Source organism: Protopterus annectens, chromosome 3.part1 (genome assembly GCF_019279795.1).
Source record: "Protopterus annectens isolate FY-2018-M chromosome 3.part1, PAN1.0, whole genome shotgun sequence".
NCBI lineage: Eukaryota > Metazoa > Chordata > Ceratodontiformes > Protopteridae > Protopterus > Protopterus annectens.
In genome coordinates, this window is record NC_056732.1 from 977,882,965 (window position 1) to 977,904,755 (window position 21,791).

Below are 21,791 nucleotides of genomic sequence, written 5' to 3' on the forward strand. Positions count from 1 at the left end.
ATTATAAGCCTAGCCCGATTCTGTATGGCTTAAGCCACCCCTTGATTTGAGTATACTGTGCCCTTTTTAAGGTTTAGTTTACTGTGCCTCTGTGTAATAGTGACATGGGAGTAATCCCTGGGACAAACCTACGATCCCCCATCCACTTATCGAGATTCTTCTTGAAGAGATTCAGTGAGGTGCTCTGCCTCATATGAACTGGAATTCTATTCCAGAGTGAAGGGCGCCTCTGGGTTATGAACCTGTCCCTCCAGCAAGTTCTATTTATTTCTGTGCTGAGGTTCAAGTCCCTCGAGCATGTGGCTCTAAGGGATTTAGATTTACTGAGGTGGAGCATGTCCATTAATTCTGGATTTGACATAGCTTTGTATGTCAGGCATAGATCGCCTCAAAGTAGGCGGTATGCAGCTGAGTAGAGCTGGAGTTTTTTAACCGAGCAGCATATGGCATCTGTTTGAGACCCTTGATCCTCTTGGTGAGATACTTTTGGGGTCTTTCTAATTGTTGCAGGTGTCGGGTAAGGTACATCCCAAACGGGGCATTGTATTCTATGATGGGCCTGATGAGGGATGAATAAAGGGGCACGATTACCTCTCTTGATCTAGATGTGAAACCCTTCGTGATGAGGTGGGCTATGTAGAAGGTCTTTCTAACCACTTTAGCAATGTGGTTTTCAAAGGCGAGATTGCTATCAACTTGGGTCCCCAGTTCCCTAATAACTTTCTCTGTACTTAATGGGTTTCCGCCTATGTGGTAATTTGTGGGCATATTGTTTTTGCCAAAGGATATGACTATACATTTTTTGGCATTTAGCTTTAAACCATGGTGCTGGCACCAGTTATCTGTCTCTGTGAGACCTTTTTGAAGGATGTTTGTGTCAGCTGGAGAGTTGATTATGGCACCCAGTTTGCAGTCATCTGCGAACTTGGTGAGCCATAGTCCTCCCATGTTTGCCTGTACCTCGGAAAAGTATATACCAAACAAGAGTGGTCCCAGGACAGAATGCTGTGGGATGCCACTTGTGACCGGTTTCGAGTCGGACATGGCTCCAGCAACTTTCACTCTGTGGGTTCTGTCTTTGAGCCAGTTTGCGACCCATCTTGTGACATAGGGGTTTATATTTAAGCTGGATAGCTTATCTATGATGCCCGAGTGGGGTATTGTGTCAAATGCCTTTGTAAGGTCCAGATAGGCTGTGTGGACTACCTTCCCTTCATCTATGGCTTTGGTGACTGTTTCGAAAAAGTCAACCAGGTTCAAAAGGCAGGATCTGCCCTTGACAAAGCCGAACTGGGTAGGATCTAGTGTCTGTAGGTCCCCGATGTCTTTGTTTATGAGCTCCATGATGATCCTCTCCATAGCCTTGCAGACTAAGCTAGGCAGGCTTATGGGGTGATAGTTTCCAGGGTCCGTAGAGGTTCCACCTTTGCGGAGTGGGACCACTGTTGCTGTATGCCATTCTGTGGGCACATATCCTGTAGTGAGGCTGAGATTGTATAGCTGTTTTATTTGAGGGATTAGTTCCTCTTGGAGTTCATGTAGGATGCAACCTGGGACGCCATATGGTCCCATGGAAGCAGTGTTTTTTTGCTTTGGAGAGGGCAGCCTTCACCTGAGCATCAGAGATGTTTGGGAGGCAGCCCTCTGCCAGGATAGATACTTGCTCTTTTGGGGGGAGGGGGTGGAGAAGTTTGCACTGAACCTGTCTGCCAGGATATTGGTGATGTCTGTGGGTTCAGTGTATTTTTTGTCGTTTAGAATCAACTCAGAACAAGTCTGGGAGTTGCATCCCAAGTTTCTAACATAACTGAAAAAAGCCTTGTGATTGTCTTTGGTGTCCTGTGCAATTTTTCTTTTGAAGCTGGCCTTGGAGGATTTTATGAGGGATCATAATTTTTTGCTAGTACTGATCAGAGATGCCTTCCCTATTAGGGATTTTGCTCTATCATGTAGTAGCTTCTTCCTTCTGTTGTACAGTTTATTTATAGCAGGGGTCCACCAGACTGGACACCTGCCTTTGGATGATTGGGTCTTGGTTTTGTTTGGGATAGCATGATCCATGCATTCCTGGAGATGTCTGTAGAATGCATTTATATGGGATTCTGCAGTTTGGGCCGTAGTTTCCACTGGCCCTGGGGCCTTGAAGGATTCCACTTCGGTTTTGAGAAGTGAGAAGTTTGCTTTTGAGAAGTTTTTCACTGTGGTTTTCTGGGCTGGGGTTGGGGTCTGGATGTGGACATCCAGTGAAATTAATTTATGGTCTGATCTTACCAATGAGGGATATACTTCTGGTGTGGAGCATAGAGTCCTCATGTTGGTAATGATCAGGTCTAGTATGTTGTCCCCTCTTGTGGGAGTGGTGACTAGTTGTTCCATAGCATTTGAGTTTATAATTTCCAGGAACCTTTGGGCTAAGGTGCTGGGGCTTGAGTAGTGCTCCCAGTCAATGTTTGGGTAGTTGAAGTCGCCCAATATAATGGTGTTCGGAGTGATCCAGTCTGGTACACTTCAGCGATAAACTGCCTGCAAGGGCTGATTGGCTCCACACAATCGACTGATTTGGTTCTGCCCCACTCCGCTCCCCTACCCCTACCCTACCCCCATATCCCACCCACCCCCAGTGTCCCTACACTTATACTTCCCTAACCACACCCCCTCCCAAAACTGTCCTATCACCTTTAACTACTTATTTCAGCAACTCATTTCCTATCCCTCCCTAACTTCCTATATCTATCACCTCTCTTTAATTACTATACCTCATCCCTCTACATTCTAATTGAATCACTTCCCTCCATCCCTGACACCTACCTTCCACCCCACCTCCTAGGACTTAATATCCTCATAGCAATATGTCTCTTTTATCTAAAACTATGGTACATAACCTAATAATCTTATACATATGCTCTTTATGCTTAACCTTTTGTTATCTCCTCACATCTTATGAAAGAACTAACTATTTCCACTTTACTACCAGCCACAGACAAACAGCTTTTCAGAATCCTAGTCATACTTACACTCACTCAAACATTATAAGTACCCCCAACTACTTATTACCCAAATTCCATAGACATACACACATTAACTTTAATAATCCTAACATAAGGAAGCTCAAATATCTAACCGACTTTACATGTAAACCATCACTTGAACTACAAATACCAATCCTATGTGATGGTGACATCCACCCTAACCCAGAACCATCTAATAACTTCTCTGACACAACCTACAATACTCCACACCTTAACCCACCTACACTAACAACTGCTTCTAATGCCTTACTAATCGGACATCTGAATATCCGAAGCATTAATAATAAGATTGCCCATCTCCATGCCCTCCTAGACACCCACTCCTTTGATATTCTCTGTCTTACTGAAACTTGGCTGAAACCTGGCACTAAAGATAATGAAATACTTCCCCCAGGATACAATATTTTGAGAATGGACCGCTTAAAACGTAAGGGTGGGGGCGTAGCGCTTCTATTCAAAAATGTATTAAATATCTCTTCACAACCTGCCATCCCGTTAAATGATGATAAAGCTGAGATCCTTACTTCTAAACTTCAACTAAACACTAAAAAATCGTTATATATTATCTGTATCTACCTTCCTCCTGGCAATAATTACACTAAAATTGAAACTATCCTAAGTTGTATATCTTCTTCTTACCCACAATAAACTATCATTTTAGGTGACTTTAATTGTGATTGGTCTTCTGTCAATACAAATAACCCCTCATCCCATATAAATCTTCATGGCTTTACTCAGACAATTAATAATCCCACAAGAATCAATAAACCCAATAACAAAGAAAGTATTTTAGACTACATCCTAGTTAACAAACTGCAACAAACTTACAAAGTAGGAACTTTGCCTGATGATGCAAGTGATCATTACTTAACTTATATCATAAGACAAAAAAATGACACTAATTATACTCCTACCTACAGAGTCTTATGCAGCAACAAATACTTTAACCCATTATTATTCCAAAATGAACTAAAAGCTTGTAACTGGAATCTTCTAAAAACCCTAACTCTTGAAGATGCTACTAATTACTTCAACAACAAATTCCTAGCTATCCTCGACCAACATGCTCCAATACGATCCATCAGAGTTAAATCTAAACCTGCCCCCTGGCTGTCCAAAGAGACTAGACAAAAAATACTACTTAGAAATAAATCTTGGGCTAAATGGAGAACTACAAAGACTATTTCTGACCATCAAACCTTTAGACAGTTAAGAAATAGCGCTAAAAAAGCTGTATTTTGGATAAAAGAATTATTACTGTAAACTACAACAAACTCACTACAACAACCCCAAGAGGTTCTGGTCAACCCTAAATTCTCTCCTACACCCAGGCGCTCTAGTACACCCTTACCATCAGGGGCTGAAATGAATACCTCAGACCAAACTGCCAATGCCTTTAACTCCTTTTTCACAGACACCATTAAGTCTTTAGCAAACAAACTTACTATAGACAAATCACACACCCCCACCAGTTTACCTGCAAATCTCCCCATATTTCAAATACAACCTGTCTCTACTTCCTACATCCTGAAACTCATCCTAAAACTCAAACCCTGTACCCCATCAGCAGATCAGTTACCTTCGGAATACCTTCAAAAAGCAGCTGAAGCAATAGCTTATCCTATATCCCTCCTTATAAATAGAACCATAATGGAAGGAACCATCCCTGCTATCTGGAAAGTTTCCCACATAATCCCTTTACATAAAGGAGGCAGCTCAAAAGAGTATTCTAACTTCAGACCTATAGCTCTCCTATCTCCCCTAGCAAAAATAATGGAGAAATGTATTCATCATCAGCTAATGCACCATTTAACTCAATTCAATTTACTAGCTAAATGCCAGCATGGCTTTAGGCCATTTCATAGTACTACCACAGCTCTCTTATCATTTACCGAGTGTATCAATAAAAAATGCAATAATAGTATCCTAACATCTGCTCTCTTCTTAGACCTGTCAAAAGCCTTTGACATGGTAAACCACCATCTGCTCCTAAAAACCTTGAATCTCTCTCTAGATACCAAAGCGGTTCAATGGTTTACCTCCTACCTTAGTTACAGGCAACAGGCTGTTCTCTGGGATAACACACTTTCATCTCTTCTGCCAGTCACTCTTGGAGTACCACAAGGTTCCATCCTAGGTCCCCTCCTTTTCTCCTTATTCATAAATGACTTACATGTAGCAATACCTCAAGCCACATGCATTCAATATGCAGACAACTCAACTCTCATCTGCTCTGCCAATACCTCCTCTGACCTACAGACCCTAACACAGAACATATTTACCACAGTTGAGGCATGGTTCTTGAAACGCTGCCTACTTTTAAATGCCAATAAAACCAAACTCCTGCTTTTCAGACCCAATAGGAAGTCCCCCCTCACTGACTTCTCTATTACCTCTAATAATGGCACACACATAGTCCCTGACTCTACCACTAAACTGTTAGGTATTACAACTGAGAATAGCCTCACTTTTGAAAACCACATTAATAACACTATCAAAACCGTAAATAGAAAACTTGGCTCCTTATTTAGAATTAAAAACTTTATATCTCCACAGGCTAAAGTTACACTTGCTCAATCTCATCTTATTTCCACTCTTCTTTATGCCTCTCCCATATACACTAACTTAAAGAAAAAAACCTTACTAAACTAGCAAATGCATACAATAGCATTGCTAGATTTGCTACTGGAAATCCATTTAGAACTCACCACTGTCTTAATCTATTACAACTAAACTGGCTAGAATTGAACAATACCCTACTTGTCTCCCAACTTACCTTTATACACAGGTTATTTTACCAACCAGAAAATACCCCCATACTTTCTGATCTTATATCTCCCTATTCTAATCTTAATTCACTGCGCTCCTCTAATAAACCTCTTGTGAAGCTAACTAAGTCCAATAACATTGCAGGCGATTCACTTTTTTCTAACACCATAGGTAAACACTGGAACTCACTACCTACCACTCTAAGTACTATGACATCACCTTTCCTCTTTAAACAAAAACTCAAACAACACCTAAAGACTCGCTGGCTATGCCCATGCATCAATCCTGACTAATCTTATGACTCTACTCCCCCTCCTACTCTCTCCCATCTGAAGAACTAGCTCCAAATACTGTGTTAATTAGTCTCTGTTTCAATTTAATTAACAATTCCAGATGGTTGTATTTTTTCTTTGCTTATATATTTTTACTCTCTTTGAATATCCTACTAAGTTTAACTCCCCTACTCCTATACTGTAAATAGAAGTAATATGTCCTCACTAGCATAAACTTTCTCATATATTTTTTGTTTGCACCTTAATTCTGTATGTACTTTTTTTTACTAACCACTGTTTTTTTGCTTTCTTTTATTGAATGACTTGTTGTACTAACCCAAATGTGGAGCTTTTCTCCCCGGGCCTCTGCTGAAAATGGAAATATATCCAGTTGGACTAGCCCGGTAAACAAATGTAAAATAAAAAATAAATAAATAAAAATAAATCTTCATGTTCTCCAATGTTTTCAGGAAAGCCGAGTGGGATTCCTGACTTTGAGAGGGTGGTCTGTAGGATGCTATAAACTGAAAAGCAGTCTTGCCCACTGTTAGTTGCACATGGATGGTCTCCGATACTTCGTGCAATGCCACTAACGTGGAGGTGTGGATATCCTTGATAAATATGGAAACTCCCCCTCTTTTTGTGGTTCGGTCCGGGTTTTGGGGCCAAAAAGCATGATATGAGGTATAGCCTGGTAGTGCTGGGGTGCTCTCTGGAGCCTTGAACCAGGTTTCTGTCACTGCACAGATATCGATGTTCTCCATACTGAGGAGAGCTTCGAGTGCGTGCATCTTGAGGTTAAGACTTCTGGCGTTTAGCAGCATTACCCTTAGTTTCTTGTTCCTTGTGCTGTTTATGGGGGTGGGTTTGACTTTTGAGCCTTGCCTAAAAAAGGCACTATGGAGGTGGCAAGAGCCTTTGCCAATATCCAAAAGCCCAGTGGTGACAGATGCAAGCAGTCCCTAGCGAAGCAACGTGGCTTGTCGAGCATGTCATCCCAGGCTGACAGACACTGGATCCCCCTTGAATGACACCAAAATTTTAGCCAATTGTTAAAATCTATCATTTTGTCTTTGTACTGTGGCATCATTCTAGGTGAGGGTAAGATGCTGCTCAAGGTCAGGGACATACCAGCCTGGGCTACATGATCAGAGAGCTCCTCTATGTCTCTTTTCATGTAGTCCAGGGAGGTACGTCTCAGGTCATTCACACCAGCATGTACAATGACTGAGTCATATTTGTATTTGCTTTGGAGTGACCTGAGTGCTTGCGTTATGTGGCAGATCCTAGCACCTGACAGGCAGCTCACCGTGACCTTCTCTTTATTCAGCCTAGTGAGCGGGATGTCAGTGTGTCTGACAATAGAGTCACCTATTACAAGAGTATCAGGTGTGTTATTCAGCCTTAAGGGCTGTGGCTGCTTGGCACACTGACTTTGTGGGTTATGTGTTGTGCATGTTTTGTTTTGAGGTAGCATTTGCTTGGATGTCTGCTTTGGAGGTCTCTGTTGCTTAGGTAGATTTTTATTTAGAGCATCCGAGTATGTTTTTGTGTATTTATGTGTTTGGTTCGCTGATGTGGTGGGACCATGTGATACTGGAATTGTGTTGTGTGAGGTTACCTTCTCCTCCTGACTGGTTACACCAGTTCTGAGATGAGAGAGCTCAGCCTCCAGTTTGGCTAAATAGTTGCATCTCTCACATATATTTGAACCTGTTTGGAGGAGAAGATGGTTGTCCGTGTACATGAGACAGTTGTAACATTGCCTCAAAATTCCCAGATTCACCAGCTGGGCTGGAGAGGAAACCATTGACTGACCTTTGGACATGCTAGAGTAATATAGGGAAACTGAATTTAAGACGGACCAATAGAGGACAGGGTAATCGTAGAGAGCATAAGAGTAAGTAGTGCTTATGGTTTAATAGTGCTAACTTGTAGGATTACTTAATTGGACCAGTGAAGGGCTGTAGAATGAGAATATGGTGTTTAAATTGAGAGATAGAGCAGTTCTAAGGGAAAAAGTGAAGAGCAGACTTTGTGGAGCCAGGAATAGTTTAAACCCAATTAGGCGGCACTGCCCGCTGTTGCGCTATGCTCAAAAACGCGCAAAACCGCACAAAAGAGGGTTTAAGAGAGGAAGATGAAGGAGTTTGGAATTGACCCAAAATGGCCAATAAAACTGCAGTTTCAAGTCAGTAACCACTCCCACAGGGGCAGGCAGGCTGCTCAATGTTTTTCACTGCCACTGATCAACAGAGAGACTTCCCTTTAGCCCAAGCAAAAAATGGCCTCACAGAAACTTACAAACAGTTCGAGAACAGCAAGCCTGTAACTGAACTTTTGACCTAGTACTTATGAATGTAGAATAATCATGTATAATGCCCTTGGTAACTCCCTTGCTAATTAAATCAGACCATAACCTAGTAATCTTTTTCCCTCAAACATCTTTAAACCTCCTGAAACCAATTTATCAAAATTAAAAGACTTCAAGTGCACAAATCTCCTCAAATTCTACTTAGTCTCAAAATTCCGTTATAACATCACCCCAGACAATGACAGAGATGGATTTGCAAATGAGTTTAGTACCCACATAAATAAATGCGCAAGATCAGCAATCCTATCAATATCCAAATATAATGGCAAATTTAAAAGCAGGCCATCCTGGTGGTCCACCAGCATAAATGAACTCAGCAATAAAAGGAAAAATCTTATTAAAGTATAGAAGATCTGAGGATGACTCCCAAGTCAAGGAAATATTAAGAATTTGTCTAAGGATTTAAAAAAAGACTATTCGATCTACACAAGCAGCCCATGAACTCAAGCTGGCATCTGAAGCTAAGGATAATTGCAGATATTTCTTTAGTTGTGTTAGAAAACTAAAAAACAAAACTCAACAATGTACAGAACTCATACTAAATAAGAAAACTTACTCAGGTCCAGTCAGCACTTACAATACCATAGCAAATAAATTTAGTGCAAATTTCATCCCTGAGATAACTATACAATACCATAAAATCCCAGTAGCTCTCAACCTCACCTCCAGCATCACAAGAACAGCACTGAAACTGCTGTCCAATACTAAGAACACTTCCTCCATGGGACCAGGTAACATACCCAGCTGTTTGATAAATATTACCAAACATGCCCTGGTAGAACCTCTACATAACCTATTTAAACTGAGCTTGGCTATAGGCTCATTCCTGTAAGTATAGTGTACAGAACCAGTGATACTACTCCATAAAGATGGCCATACTATTTACCTTGGGAACTACAGGCCCATCAGCCTGATGAGTCTCATTTGTAAGGCCACAAGAAACACTTTAACACAGTTGATTAACATTAACATTAAAAATCTCATCAGGCTACATCCACAGCAATTTAATTTTGTAAAAGGTCAATTCTGTCTAATGAACCTGGTTACCTTCTTTAAGAAGGTAACATGAGCTGTTAACAGTGGCTGTACACACAGCTTACCTTGATTTGGCCAAGGCTTTTGACATCATTCTCCATTGTAGCATGATTAATAAACTAAATGCATATTTAAATCCTTATGAGGTAAGATGGATAGCAAATTGGATAAGTGATAGAAATCACAATGTGTGGGTGACTGGGATAGAGTCAGAACATATGAAGATGACCGGCAATGTCCCACAGAGCTTTGTGTTGGGACTGCTTTTATTTGGTATTTACTTTTCTGGCCCACAGACCACAAACAAAGACCTATGCTTAACCAAGTTTGTGAATGACTACAAACTGGAAATCAGTGTCAAATGATTTACAGATGGATGCAGAAGATCAATATAGGGCAAGCTACCTCTACAAAAAAGATCAGCAAACAGTGGAGTCCCTCATAGTTTAGTGCTGAGATCTCTTCTGTTTGGTTTCTACGTCTCAGAAATAAAAAACAATTCCAAAGGGCTCTGGTTAACTAAGTTTGCAGAGGACTGTAACAAGTAGTAGTGACTGAATGGCAAAAAGATTTAGCCATCCTATAGGTACCAGGCTCATCGACTAAAGCTGAATGCCATAAAATGCATTATCTCCTTTAGAATGTCAACTTCCCCTGGGGGGCTACTATATTGACAACCCATCCATAACATTTTGACCTGGCAATTTGGGATTTGGGAGCTTATGTGGCCAGAGACCTAACTTTTTGCCAGCATTTGTCCACTGTGGTAAGGAAGTCCTTCTATATTATGCAGCAATAGGGATACTTTAAGATCCAGGGATGTCATTGTCCACCTCTACTCAGTCCTCATTAGACCAATCATTGAGTATAAAGCCTCTTTTGACATATATCTGTCCAGGCACATGCAACAACTGGAACACCATCAGAAATACCTTACAAAAGAGATCCAAGGCCTAAACAATATGTCCTACATTGACTGCCTCAAAGCCCTGTCTTTATACTTAGTATCCTACAGACTGCAACGTGGTGATCTGTATCTAACATACAATGGTATTTCTGATCTATTACTCTGAAATAGACTTCCTCTGCAGATAAAGTGGTGTGATACACTATCTTCCTTCAAGCAGGACCTGGATAATTGGATGCATATTCATGAATTTGTCTTGGGTATGGCTGGAATAACCCCCCATGAGAAGGGATGTGCAGTCTAGGATGGGAACTGGCAAGGCATATTGGTTGTAAGTCTCCTTAAACTTCCTATGATTCCTATGAAATGAGTACTACTGTTATCCAAACACTCTCCCCACTTGCCACTGTCATGTGTACCCTTGCCACTGTAGCTAAAGAATGGTTATTTCTAATCTACACTAAAAGCAATTTATGTTCATAGGTTATTTCTAGGCTACTGATCTGTGAGGACCTTTAGAAGCCTAGCCATACATTCCCACTAAGTTTTCAGCTCTCATATTTTAAGCACAAATAACCAAAAGACAAGAAGAACATTTACATTTATAGTTTGACTTGTTACTTCAGGAAAAGTCTATAGTGCAATGAGCACTGCAGTGGCTGTGGATGTTTTTATTATGCAGTTTCAATGCTCATAGCACAGGAATTATGATACTAAGTCATCTTAGATTAAGTGTCTCTAAATTGCACATATAATGCACTGTGCATCAGCCCTTGACTATGTAATGAGGCTCATGCCTGCACATGCATATACACACACAGATGACTGCAAAATGCACTGCAAATGCATGGTCATCTCTGTGACCTCTGCTGGGCCATGGGTTTCTTAATCAGCCTTGAAACTCCAAGGGGCACTGTACCTCACTAATGGACAGCAACATAGGTTGTACGGGGGTTCATACCTTTAAGGTAATGTGTTTCCCTCCACACCACCCTGGCACATTGGTTGGTAATGTACAATCACATGGTAGCACTGGGCACTGCTGCACTTCCCTGCTACCTGCCAGTGCATGTCAAGTAATACCTTTAACATGCATCAATGTGAATCTGCTACCATTGTTACTCTAAACTGCATCCTGTGAAGTGAGCCATAGTTTCTAAAGGTGCTAAGTGTGGGAGAGCTCCTGTATGTTGTAGTAAGGAAATCAAAATCTTTCTGCACCTCCTGCATAGGGACAACTAGGACTGCATAGCTGGGGACTTCTATGAAAGTCCTCATTACAAAGAGGATGCCTGACACTGCCTTGCCAGAGCAGTAAATTATGTCACCAGCATCACCCACTCTGGTGAATAATGCCAGCATTGATACAGTGACCTATAGAGGTGCCACCATGACCTTCTTAGTCAATGGGAAGAGGAGATTATTAACGGTGAACAAGTAAATATTAATGTCAGGGGCTTACTTCTATTTACCATGGCATATGTGCGCTGCCATTTGCAGGACTGGTTGGTCATAGCAGCTTTCTTTTTGTTTATTGTTTTTCAGCACTTTTTGAGACAGAGAAGAATAAACCAACTTACCAGACACAGCTAGCAAGATTCTTCAGGTATCAGTGTACATATATAACATTGATGTTATAGCTAGGTATGTGTTAGTGACCTGCTTTATTGTCCATTTGTACACTGCAGTTAATTAATTTAGCCATTGTATGCAGCTTTGACTTTCAGTATGTGTCCACCACTTTGTCAGGACAGGTTGGCCTGCTCTGTCATCCATCCTACCGCCAGTGATTCCCAGTGATGGCTTGGTGATAATGGCTGGGCTCACAGTGGGTGTTCCACCATCATGCAAGGTATATTATCTACTTTGGACCTGATTAATGGCCTTCCTAAGTACTATGGCCATGACCTTACCTCTGCCATTCATACATGGGGCTCTTCTCACTCTTCCACACTTTATTCTTCCACCATTCATTCAAACCAGAGTAGTAGTTCATAGGATCATAGAATCATAGGAGGTTACTAGGCTAATGGCCCTGGAGCCCTTATAAGCCTAGCCAAGAGTTTATCCCCACCAAAAAAGAAACCTCAGTCAGCACCTTTCTTCACTGTCAATGAGGGACAAAGGTGGAACTCCTGGGACAAATTTGTGGTTTCCCATCCACTCATGAAGGTTGCGCTTGAAGTTAGTCAGTTGTTTCATCTATTACCCAGTAATGCACAATCTGATTCCCCAAAATTCTAAGCTGAGGAGCAAAAAAAAAGTCAATTCTCTAATCTAGTGCCCCTCAACTGATAAGCAGCAAGACCCAGCTTCCCTCTTTCTTGATCTGTGCTGCTCATTCAATGCAAGATTGAAGTGCAAAAAGGACATTCTACCTTTAAATACTGTAACAAGTCATTTACTAAATGTAGCAACCAGCTTGCTATAATTTATGCTACCACAAAATGCTGAAACAAGCACTTCAGTACCAAAACAGGCAGTATCTCATGTCTGTACTAACATTAAGAATACATCTCTTATGTTGTTGACATTGAATGGTTTTCCTGTGTCATGATACATTAATACCACCTGATGTCCATGACCTATGTGTATTACATTTGGACATCTGTTACTGTGTCGCCATAGCATGGTCAGCATGTTGTCATGCAGGGCTCTGTCTGGTAGACTGCATCTGCCACCTGATGGTAAGCTTGTTTGGTCTGGACACTTCAGGCTCCTGAGATTGTTCAGCCCAACTCCCTGTCCATTGCCATCACTCTTTGCAAATCATGCAATATTCATATGCCATACACATAGGGGACTGCTTAAGTGGAATTTACTCCTGCCTTTTTGGCACACGTACTACTGTACTACATTTTTGTCTGGTATATATATATATATATATATATATATATATATATATATATATATATATATCGTGTTTTGTTTGCCACTGCATAGTTAACAGCATTTTACTCCACCAGGGACTGTACTGCCAAACAATAGCACAGATTAGTGATAACTGCTTTTGCTTTTGTATTTTTCTCTTGTTCTCACTGTCCTATTTTTATTTTTTATTTGCCTTTTTCCATTTTGATTCTCCCCAGTGACACTCATGTTTATTGCAGAGTCTTCCTTGGCATTGGAAGTCATGCAGCAAAGGGCCACCACACAAGTCATCTGCCTTGCTATTGCCTCCTGAGTCTCCTGCTGTCTGTTGTGCAGCCTTAATTTCTTTACAATAACATAAGTCATCCAGGAGAAGGCCATTTGAAAGTACCACTGGTGCCCTCTGTCTCTGGTGGGGGCATAGATTTCAAAAATAAACAATGGCCAGCACCAAACAGCAGTGTAAAAACTCCTTTATTAAGGAAATGGTGCAATACCAATAAACCACACCAGATTACCGATTTCGGCAAAGCCTTCTTCAGTGTTGGTTAAACCAATACACAGTGCCCTTCATTACATTGCATATAAACCCCACTCCAATAAAGCATTCAATACGTATCATTAAGACCAGGTGAAAACAATGATCCAGGTTTAATAATCCAATTACGTTCCGTTTGCATTTAAATCCTCTTCTCTCCCCTCCCCCCGGTGAATAAGGCTTTAAAATTTTAAAGTGGAAAGATGATTTATTTATGACAAATGCTGACAGTAGGGGGGCAGTGGTTGTTTGGGATTATTGTTTGTACATTCAGGAGGCTGTTACCCAATTGATGGATGCACAGTTTTATCAGAAAATTGTACTGGGTCCTACATAAAAGTTTAAGAAAGAAATTGATGATTTTTTGATTTTGGCTGTGGAAGAGGGTGTTATTAGTAAAAGCACATTATACCATCTTACTGCATTTGATCCTTCTCCCCAGCACATTTATACATTACCAAAAATGCACAAAAATGCTTTACATCCTCCATGCAGACCCATAGTCTCAGGACATGGGTCATTGATAGAGCCTATTTCTGTTTTCATCACTCGGTATTTGAAACCACTATTAGTATATGTACTTTGCCTGAATTAAGGGCACTACACAGTTTCTTAATATTGTGAATTATATGCACTTTGATGCTACATGATATATGTGTACATTGGACATCAAGGCATTATATACCAATATTCCCTACTGGGCAGGGTTGCTGGCAGTTGAATTTTGGTGGAATAGGGCTACTATGTATAGTCCTGGGTTTAACACATTTATATTGTGTTTGACTGAACGTGTTAACCAAGAACGTCTTCTATTTCAATGGTGACTGTTTTTTGAAATTAAAGGGTATGGCTATGGGGGCATACTTTGCCCCCATTTATGCAGACCATTTTATGGGCTGTATAGAGGAACACCTGATATATGATATCAGTCACAATATTTATATATCAGAAATTGATATATGGAGACATTATTTAGATGATTGCTGGCTAATATGGAAGTTGGCTGAGGCATATTTAAATGAGTTTATACAATATTTGAATGACAATAAGTGGGGTTTGAAATTTACAGTTAACTATAATTTGTATGAGATTTCGTTTTTGGATGTTAAGATAGTTAAAACTGTGGATGGTACACGTGAGACTTCATTATTTAGGAAGGATTTAGCTATAACTCTTTGTTAGAAGTTAGTAGTTGTCATCCTTCATACATTATCGGCAACATTCCTAAGTCTCAGTTTCTTCGGGTCAGAAGGATTTGCTCATCAGATGATGAGATGTATAAAAGTGAGGACCTTACAGAAAGATTTTGTACAAGGGGATATAAGCCAAACATAGTGCAGCAGGCCTATAACTATGCTTGTTCAGTTGATAGAAATACTTTCACATATACCCTGGGATTCATGAAGCTTGCGCCAGGCACAGGTGTAGCGTAGGCAGTATAAAGCTAAATATGGCCACCGAGCGATTCAGGTATGATCCAATTCCACATGCACTACCAGTGTATGCCATATCTGCGCAACCCTCGGCACAGGTATGCTAATCACCCCATGCGCAGTACTGCACCATGCAAATGAAGTTACATAGCGATTCATGAAGTGGTGCAGGTGTAGCGTAAGCCCACAGAAATGTAAACCAAAAAAAAAACGGTTTACATTTTGCCAAACAGAACATCAGAGCTATGAAAGTGGACCAGACTCATGTATTACTAAGTTAACATATGCCAGTGGCTAAATATACAGACAATGGCATAAGAAACGATGCACAACACCAAAAAAACAACATTTAATGTCATGTCCACAGTAACGCAAAGTACAACCGCAGGACATGTGTGCGCAAACGGGAACACAAGGAAAATATACACAAATGTCATAAAATCGCAATGTAATACAAATCATGATTTCACCATAATACTCAATGGTATGCATGGTACACCACAACCAAGCTGCAAGGGTTGCTAAGGGTCTGTGACAGTATTCGGCGCGGTAACTATGAATTAGTAGTCAATGCAATGCAAATGAGGCAAGTAATAGTGAATCACAAACGTCCCGCCGGACTAAGGATGTACCATACGGCGCAGTGCTACAACACTGAGGAGTGGTTTGGAGGTATACATGACATCAGCAGTGGAGTGTGCCACCGTAGCTGTAAGCACATTGGAGCAATGCAAGTCCGGCCTGCCCGTTGTTAAGCAAAGCCGCAGAATAGGGGTGGGGATGTAGGTATAGCATCATTTAGCTGAGAGCACATATGGTGCCCGAAAGCGCATGTGTATGCGGATGAAAACGTGCCCGAAACCCAGTAAGCGGACACACACGCCGCGCACCATAGCTCAAACAGGAAGGTTAGGGGAAGAAAATAAGGAAATGCCGCAGTAGGGTAATTGGAGTACAACTGAGCAATTAACATCTATTAACTCACAGTGGGCAATCTATGGCAGCTAATAAGTCTGCTCGCAGCAACCTACAGAACAGGATAGGGGAGATGTCGGATTGCAAAGAAAAGAGAACTGTCATAGCAGAGCAAAGCAAACCTGCAGTAGATCGGCCATAGAACACATGTCGTAAGATAAGCCATGTTTAGGAAAGTAGAAATGAAAGCAGGCTGCTTGATGCATGCCAGAAAATGGGAGGGGAAACGTTAAGAAATGTTAAGGGAAGGGCAAGAGGTAATCCACGGCAGCCAAATGTAATTCAACACCAAAGGCACCACAATAGCAGTACCTGTGGTAAAACACATAAGATACCCTGGAGCTCCGGTGGTACATACACACCCTATGACATCATCAGTGTTCACAGCACAATAGTATAAAGTGTGAAGGCACCTCACACACACCTGTGTATTCCCAAGCACTGCACCATCGGTGTAAATAGATGGGGAACTTTTACAATGTACATGTAGGGAGCTGCCATAGCTGTGATTCATCACCATGTGTTAGAGACTGAAGGTGTTGTGGAGGATGATGCTGACAACCACCGCAGACCCCAGAGAAGGAGAAGAGTGTTCAGACCAAGGGTAACCTACCAGGGGCTACATGATCTGGAGATAGTAGAGAGTTACAGGGTGGACAGGGATATCTTACAGCAAATAGTTGAACTGTGCTGGCCACGCCTGAGATCCAGAAACAACAGAGGGGAACCCATCCCAGTGTACATGAAGGTATGTGTAAGCTTGCGAATACTAGCCACAGGTACCTTTCAAAGGCCAGCTAGAGATATAATGGGGATCTCACAGGCATCACCATCCAGGGTACTACACCAGTTCCTGGATGCTATGTTATCACATGCCAATGAGCATATATACTTCCCCTGAACTCAGGAGGAGTTGGCCAGCAATATGCGTCTCTTCCTCCAGGTGGCACACTACCCAGAGGTACTGGGTGTGATAGACTGCATGCACATACATATCAAGTCACCACCCGGTGAGTATGGTAGGCACTACATAAACCACAAGGGATACCACTCCATCAACTGCCAGGTCGTGTGCAATGCCCAGGGCATTATTATGGATGTGTGTGCCGGCAGCCCTGGAAGCTACCATGACTCCCACATCTGTCATGCCTTACAGCTGTATCAGGTATTTGTCAGGGGGGACATCCCACTTGGCCACCTTGTGGGGGATGCTGGCTATGCACTGGAGCCATGGATGATGACTCCCATCAGAAATGCACACACACCCATGCAAGAATGCCATAATGAGGCACACGCACAAACCAGAATCATCATAGAGTGTGTGTTTGGGATGCTGAAATCATGGTTCCGTTGCTTGGACATATCTGCTGGAGCCTTTCAGTACTCTCCAGGCACATGTGCCCACATCTTCATAGTATGTGCCATGCTACATAATATGATCCTGCGGAAACAGCTGCAGCAGGGACATAATGGTGAAGGCCCTCACAGCCCACCGCAATTACCAAGGCCATCACATGCGCAGAGGGATTCAGACCATGAACACCCTGTGCCAGCCCCAGTAGGCAGATGGAGGTGTGCCCAATATGCCCACGCCTTGGCAAAGAGGGAACGTATAGCACATACACTGACAGTGTAGGCCCCTACGGACTGACACACTTCTCCACCTGCACACACAGTAAACTGGATGGCACACACACGCGATCACCTGTAAAGTGTAATGTATAGGTGGCCTACTGTGTGAATCCTACATAGGCAGCCCTCAACCATTGCACACACAACAGCTATTGGAACAAGGAATGTCAACACCTGAACAGTACACGCACCTAACAGCATATGTTGATACTGTATGTATAGGTTCCTAGGTACATCGGTAGGTACATGCCCAATTGTCAGAGGCCATTCATCAACCGAGGCAAACAGTGTCTGCTGTCACCACCACATCAATTAACCAACTGTCCCTCAGTGGAGTAGAGGCAATTGCGGGATCCATGCGTGTAATCACTGTTCCCCACACACTCTGCAAGGCTTACCTGGTGTGTTAATGAGGGGCTCCATATAATGTAATCAGGGATGTAGTGGCAAAGCATGGGGAGTACCCATGACAGGTATCTGTCACCCCAGCATGCTCCACCTATGGTTGTGTGAAGGTGTAGCACATTATACTGTGTGGCTCACTGTGACATACATTACCAATGCTGGAGCACATCCATTAAACATCACTTGGACATACCATTAATAGGTCTCATCCATATGTAAACTAACTGAGTTACACATTTGATTACAGTATGGAGTAACAGCCATAGTACAGTCCACATACAAAATACCATAACACGTGTACAAATCCCAGATGCCCAAGTGGTAAATGCACTGACTGTCGTGAATGTTCCTGGTCCCACATCCTGCAAGGGACGTTACGTAATCCCGAAGGCACAAATAATGGATGTTGGATGCAGGTCATCAGATCAGGTTTAGCACATGTCAGCAGGATTATGTGTTGGCAAGTGCTGGTAAGCGTTGTTTAAACATGAATGTATGGATATGCGTGAAACAGGGCTAAGCTTTTCTGAATATCGTGCAGATCACGGTCAACGATGTCCAGAACAGGTGAAACTAGCATTATTCACCCCTGTACAAATAGTGCCTGCTCTGAAGGGTAGAACGACCACTGCCAGGAGTAGAACACGCAATCATGTACACAATCACCTAACACTAAGCTACCCGAGATATACCAACGGCAGGTGTGTATTGTGACAGGTTAAAACACAAACGTGCAGAGTCCAGGAAACAGTATACACCGATATGTACACAACAAAAGATGTCTTGTCCCTCTCACTCACTCTCTCTCTCTATACATATATATATATATATATATATATATATATATATATATATATATATATATATATATAAAGGGTGATAGAGAGATATAAGTTGATATATACGTATTCACCTATATCTGCAAATATATAGATAGGTCAATGAGATGTACACAACCATGGAGGTACAAATAAATAGGATACTGCCAACTATCGAATGTGTCACATACCGACACGTGTAATCACGAGGCTAAAAGACCGAAAGACCACAGTACCGGAACACTAGAACCGAGAGTAATATTATCACGATGTTAAGGGACATGTAGTTATCGCTGCCGGTGCTGCGGTCCAGGTAGGTACTGTGTTCAACTGTGTATGTGATTGCTGTAGTCTGTGTATGTTTGTGTTGAGGGTGCCGTGTGCATTTCTGTGGGACTGTAATGTGTGTGTGTGTGTTTGCATCGTGTGTCTGTTAGTGCTAACTCGGAGGTAGATCAGTACGGTAGGTGTGGTCATAGCTGACCGTAGGCATACGGTTACCACCTGTCCCACTTTAAGAGGGACAGCCCCTCCCTGGGCAGTTGTGTCCTGACAAAAAATATTAAAAAGGGCAAATGTCCTATATTGTAGGACATAATTATGTCCCATATATTATGTAATAGTTGCATTAAATAGTTATGCCTGTATCTAAAATACGTAAATGTTACATGAAACATGATAAGTAGCTAAAGTGCTTCAAGAATAAGTATGTAGTCAGGCTAAAAGTATGTTCTTTCCTGTGTACTGACCGTGGGTATGTGTTGGCTTGGAAACACCAATGTGTGTCCTACAAATGTCCCACTATGGCCATTTGAAAAGGTGGCAACCCATGCCAAAGAGGTTCAGTCACCAACACAACTGCAATGAGTGCAAATATCTGTGCCAGAAATACACGAGACAGCTGTCATTTAGTAACATTCCCTTACATATCGATGTATTTCTGGAGGTATTGAAGTATCAACCTCACCTGCATGCTATATAGAAACCAATTAACAATAGCTCAATGTATAAGCCCGTAACAACCATAGTTTCTCAGTCTACTAAATGATAGGTCTTCAATTAGGGAAGGAGCCCACACACACATATATGGAATATGTAGAAGTGCAGTCCCCACAAACCTGTATATGCTATGTACACCCACCTACATCTTCCCCACATCTGAAACAATTGCAATACGGACTGTAATAACATCACAAACATCCACTCACTCAATTACATCTGCAGAACCGTTAACATACCTTGTGAGAGACACATTTGTAATGGCGCCATGTGAAATCGTAGCTGTTGTATAATAGAACAGACAGTGATGTTACAGGTTTTGTTTGCAGTAGTCCCTTATCAGATGGTTGAGATGACAGGTACAGTCACATGTAGAACCACATACTCCAGCCATCACACACAATCCACAGGGGACATGAATTCAAAATATCCGTGTCTCTCCAAATAGCAGTTGCAATTCCTCACAACAAAACACATACAGGCCGTCTCCCCAAAGGTACGGAAAACGAGCAACGCCCAAGTGGAGAATTCAAGTATACCCCACTGTTGCCACGTAATTTGCAAATGGAGTAGCGGCACAGCTGATGTGCATGTAATAATTTACTCAGGAACACCAATTGGCGGCAGGATACCACATGTTACAGGTATCGACGTATATAAGGATGCCTTGCCATACATTCAAACCATAAGCTCATACCATAGAACTGTTTAAACAGTAAAGGTGTAAGAGAGATATTTTACGAAGACTCAGAAACAAGGTATGTAGAACATTCAGTATGTCAGTGTATGTAGAGCCTGTTTTGTAGTAATTAAAGTGTATGCAATGCTTAAAGTGGGAAAAGGTATTATGTAGTGATGTCTTGTTGAGCATAGTAACGCTTGTAGAAATTGTGTGTCCTGCTGTGGGCCACAAGGTAAACATCTCATACACCACAAGGGATGCTACATGAGGGCTTTAAACACAACAATTCCACACCACCCGGCGTCAGTGGTAGGGTTTGTCCAACATGTACGTGCCATAGCAGAGGATAGTATATGTCGATATACTGTCACAGTAGGCATGTGTAAGGGCATATAATGAGAATAACATGCCTAGGGTGGTCCTGCTGTGCAAGTATGCTTTGCATTATGGGATAATGTTTAAAATATGTGTAATGTACAGTATTGTAGGTAGATATGTCAGATATTTTACACAGCATAACTGTTATATCATGCAAACAAAGGGTATAATTTATTGGCATGTAGAATACACAGTAACAGGATACATATGGCTTGTAGTCACGGGACACTGTAACAGCATGATAGCTGACTGAAATGGAAGAGCTACTCGATTATCCATGCACAAAGGACATGTAATAGCTTCACAGGTTCATAGTGAGGTACTATGCGGTCTGGCCAAGTCCATGTGTAAACCCAACGACAGTGTTGTCATCGGCGGCACCTCCCTAGGGTAGTGTCCTGTCTGTGAACAGCAGAGCCATGTGTTACCTGCACCTGTGTACAGTACAGCCACTGCAGTGATTCCTGGCGTACATGTGTGTCTCCCATCCACCCATCGAGGTATCTCATGAAGAGTGCTAGTGAGTGTCCCTGCTTGATGTACATAGGAATCATGTTCCAAAGCATGGTGAGTGTCTGGTTCAGGAATGTATCCCTGAAGCACATCCCACTCATTGTTGCGTTTGTGCACATATCCATGAGCGTGTTGCTGTCAGTGGCCTTTGCTTATGTTGC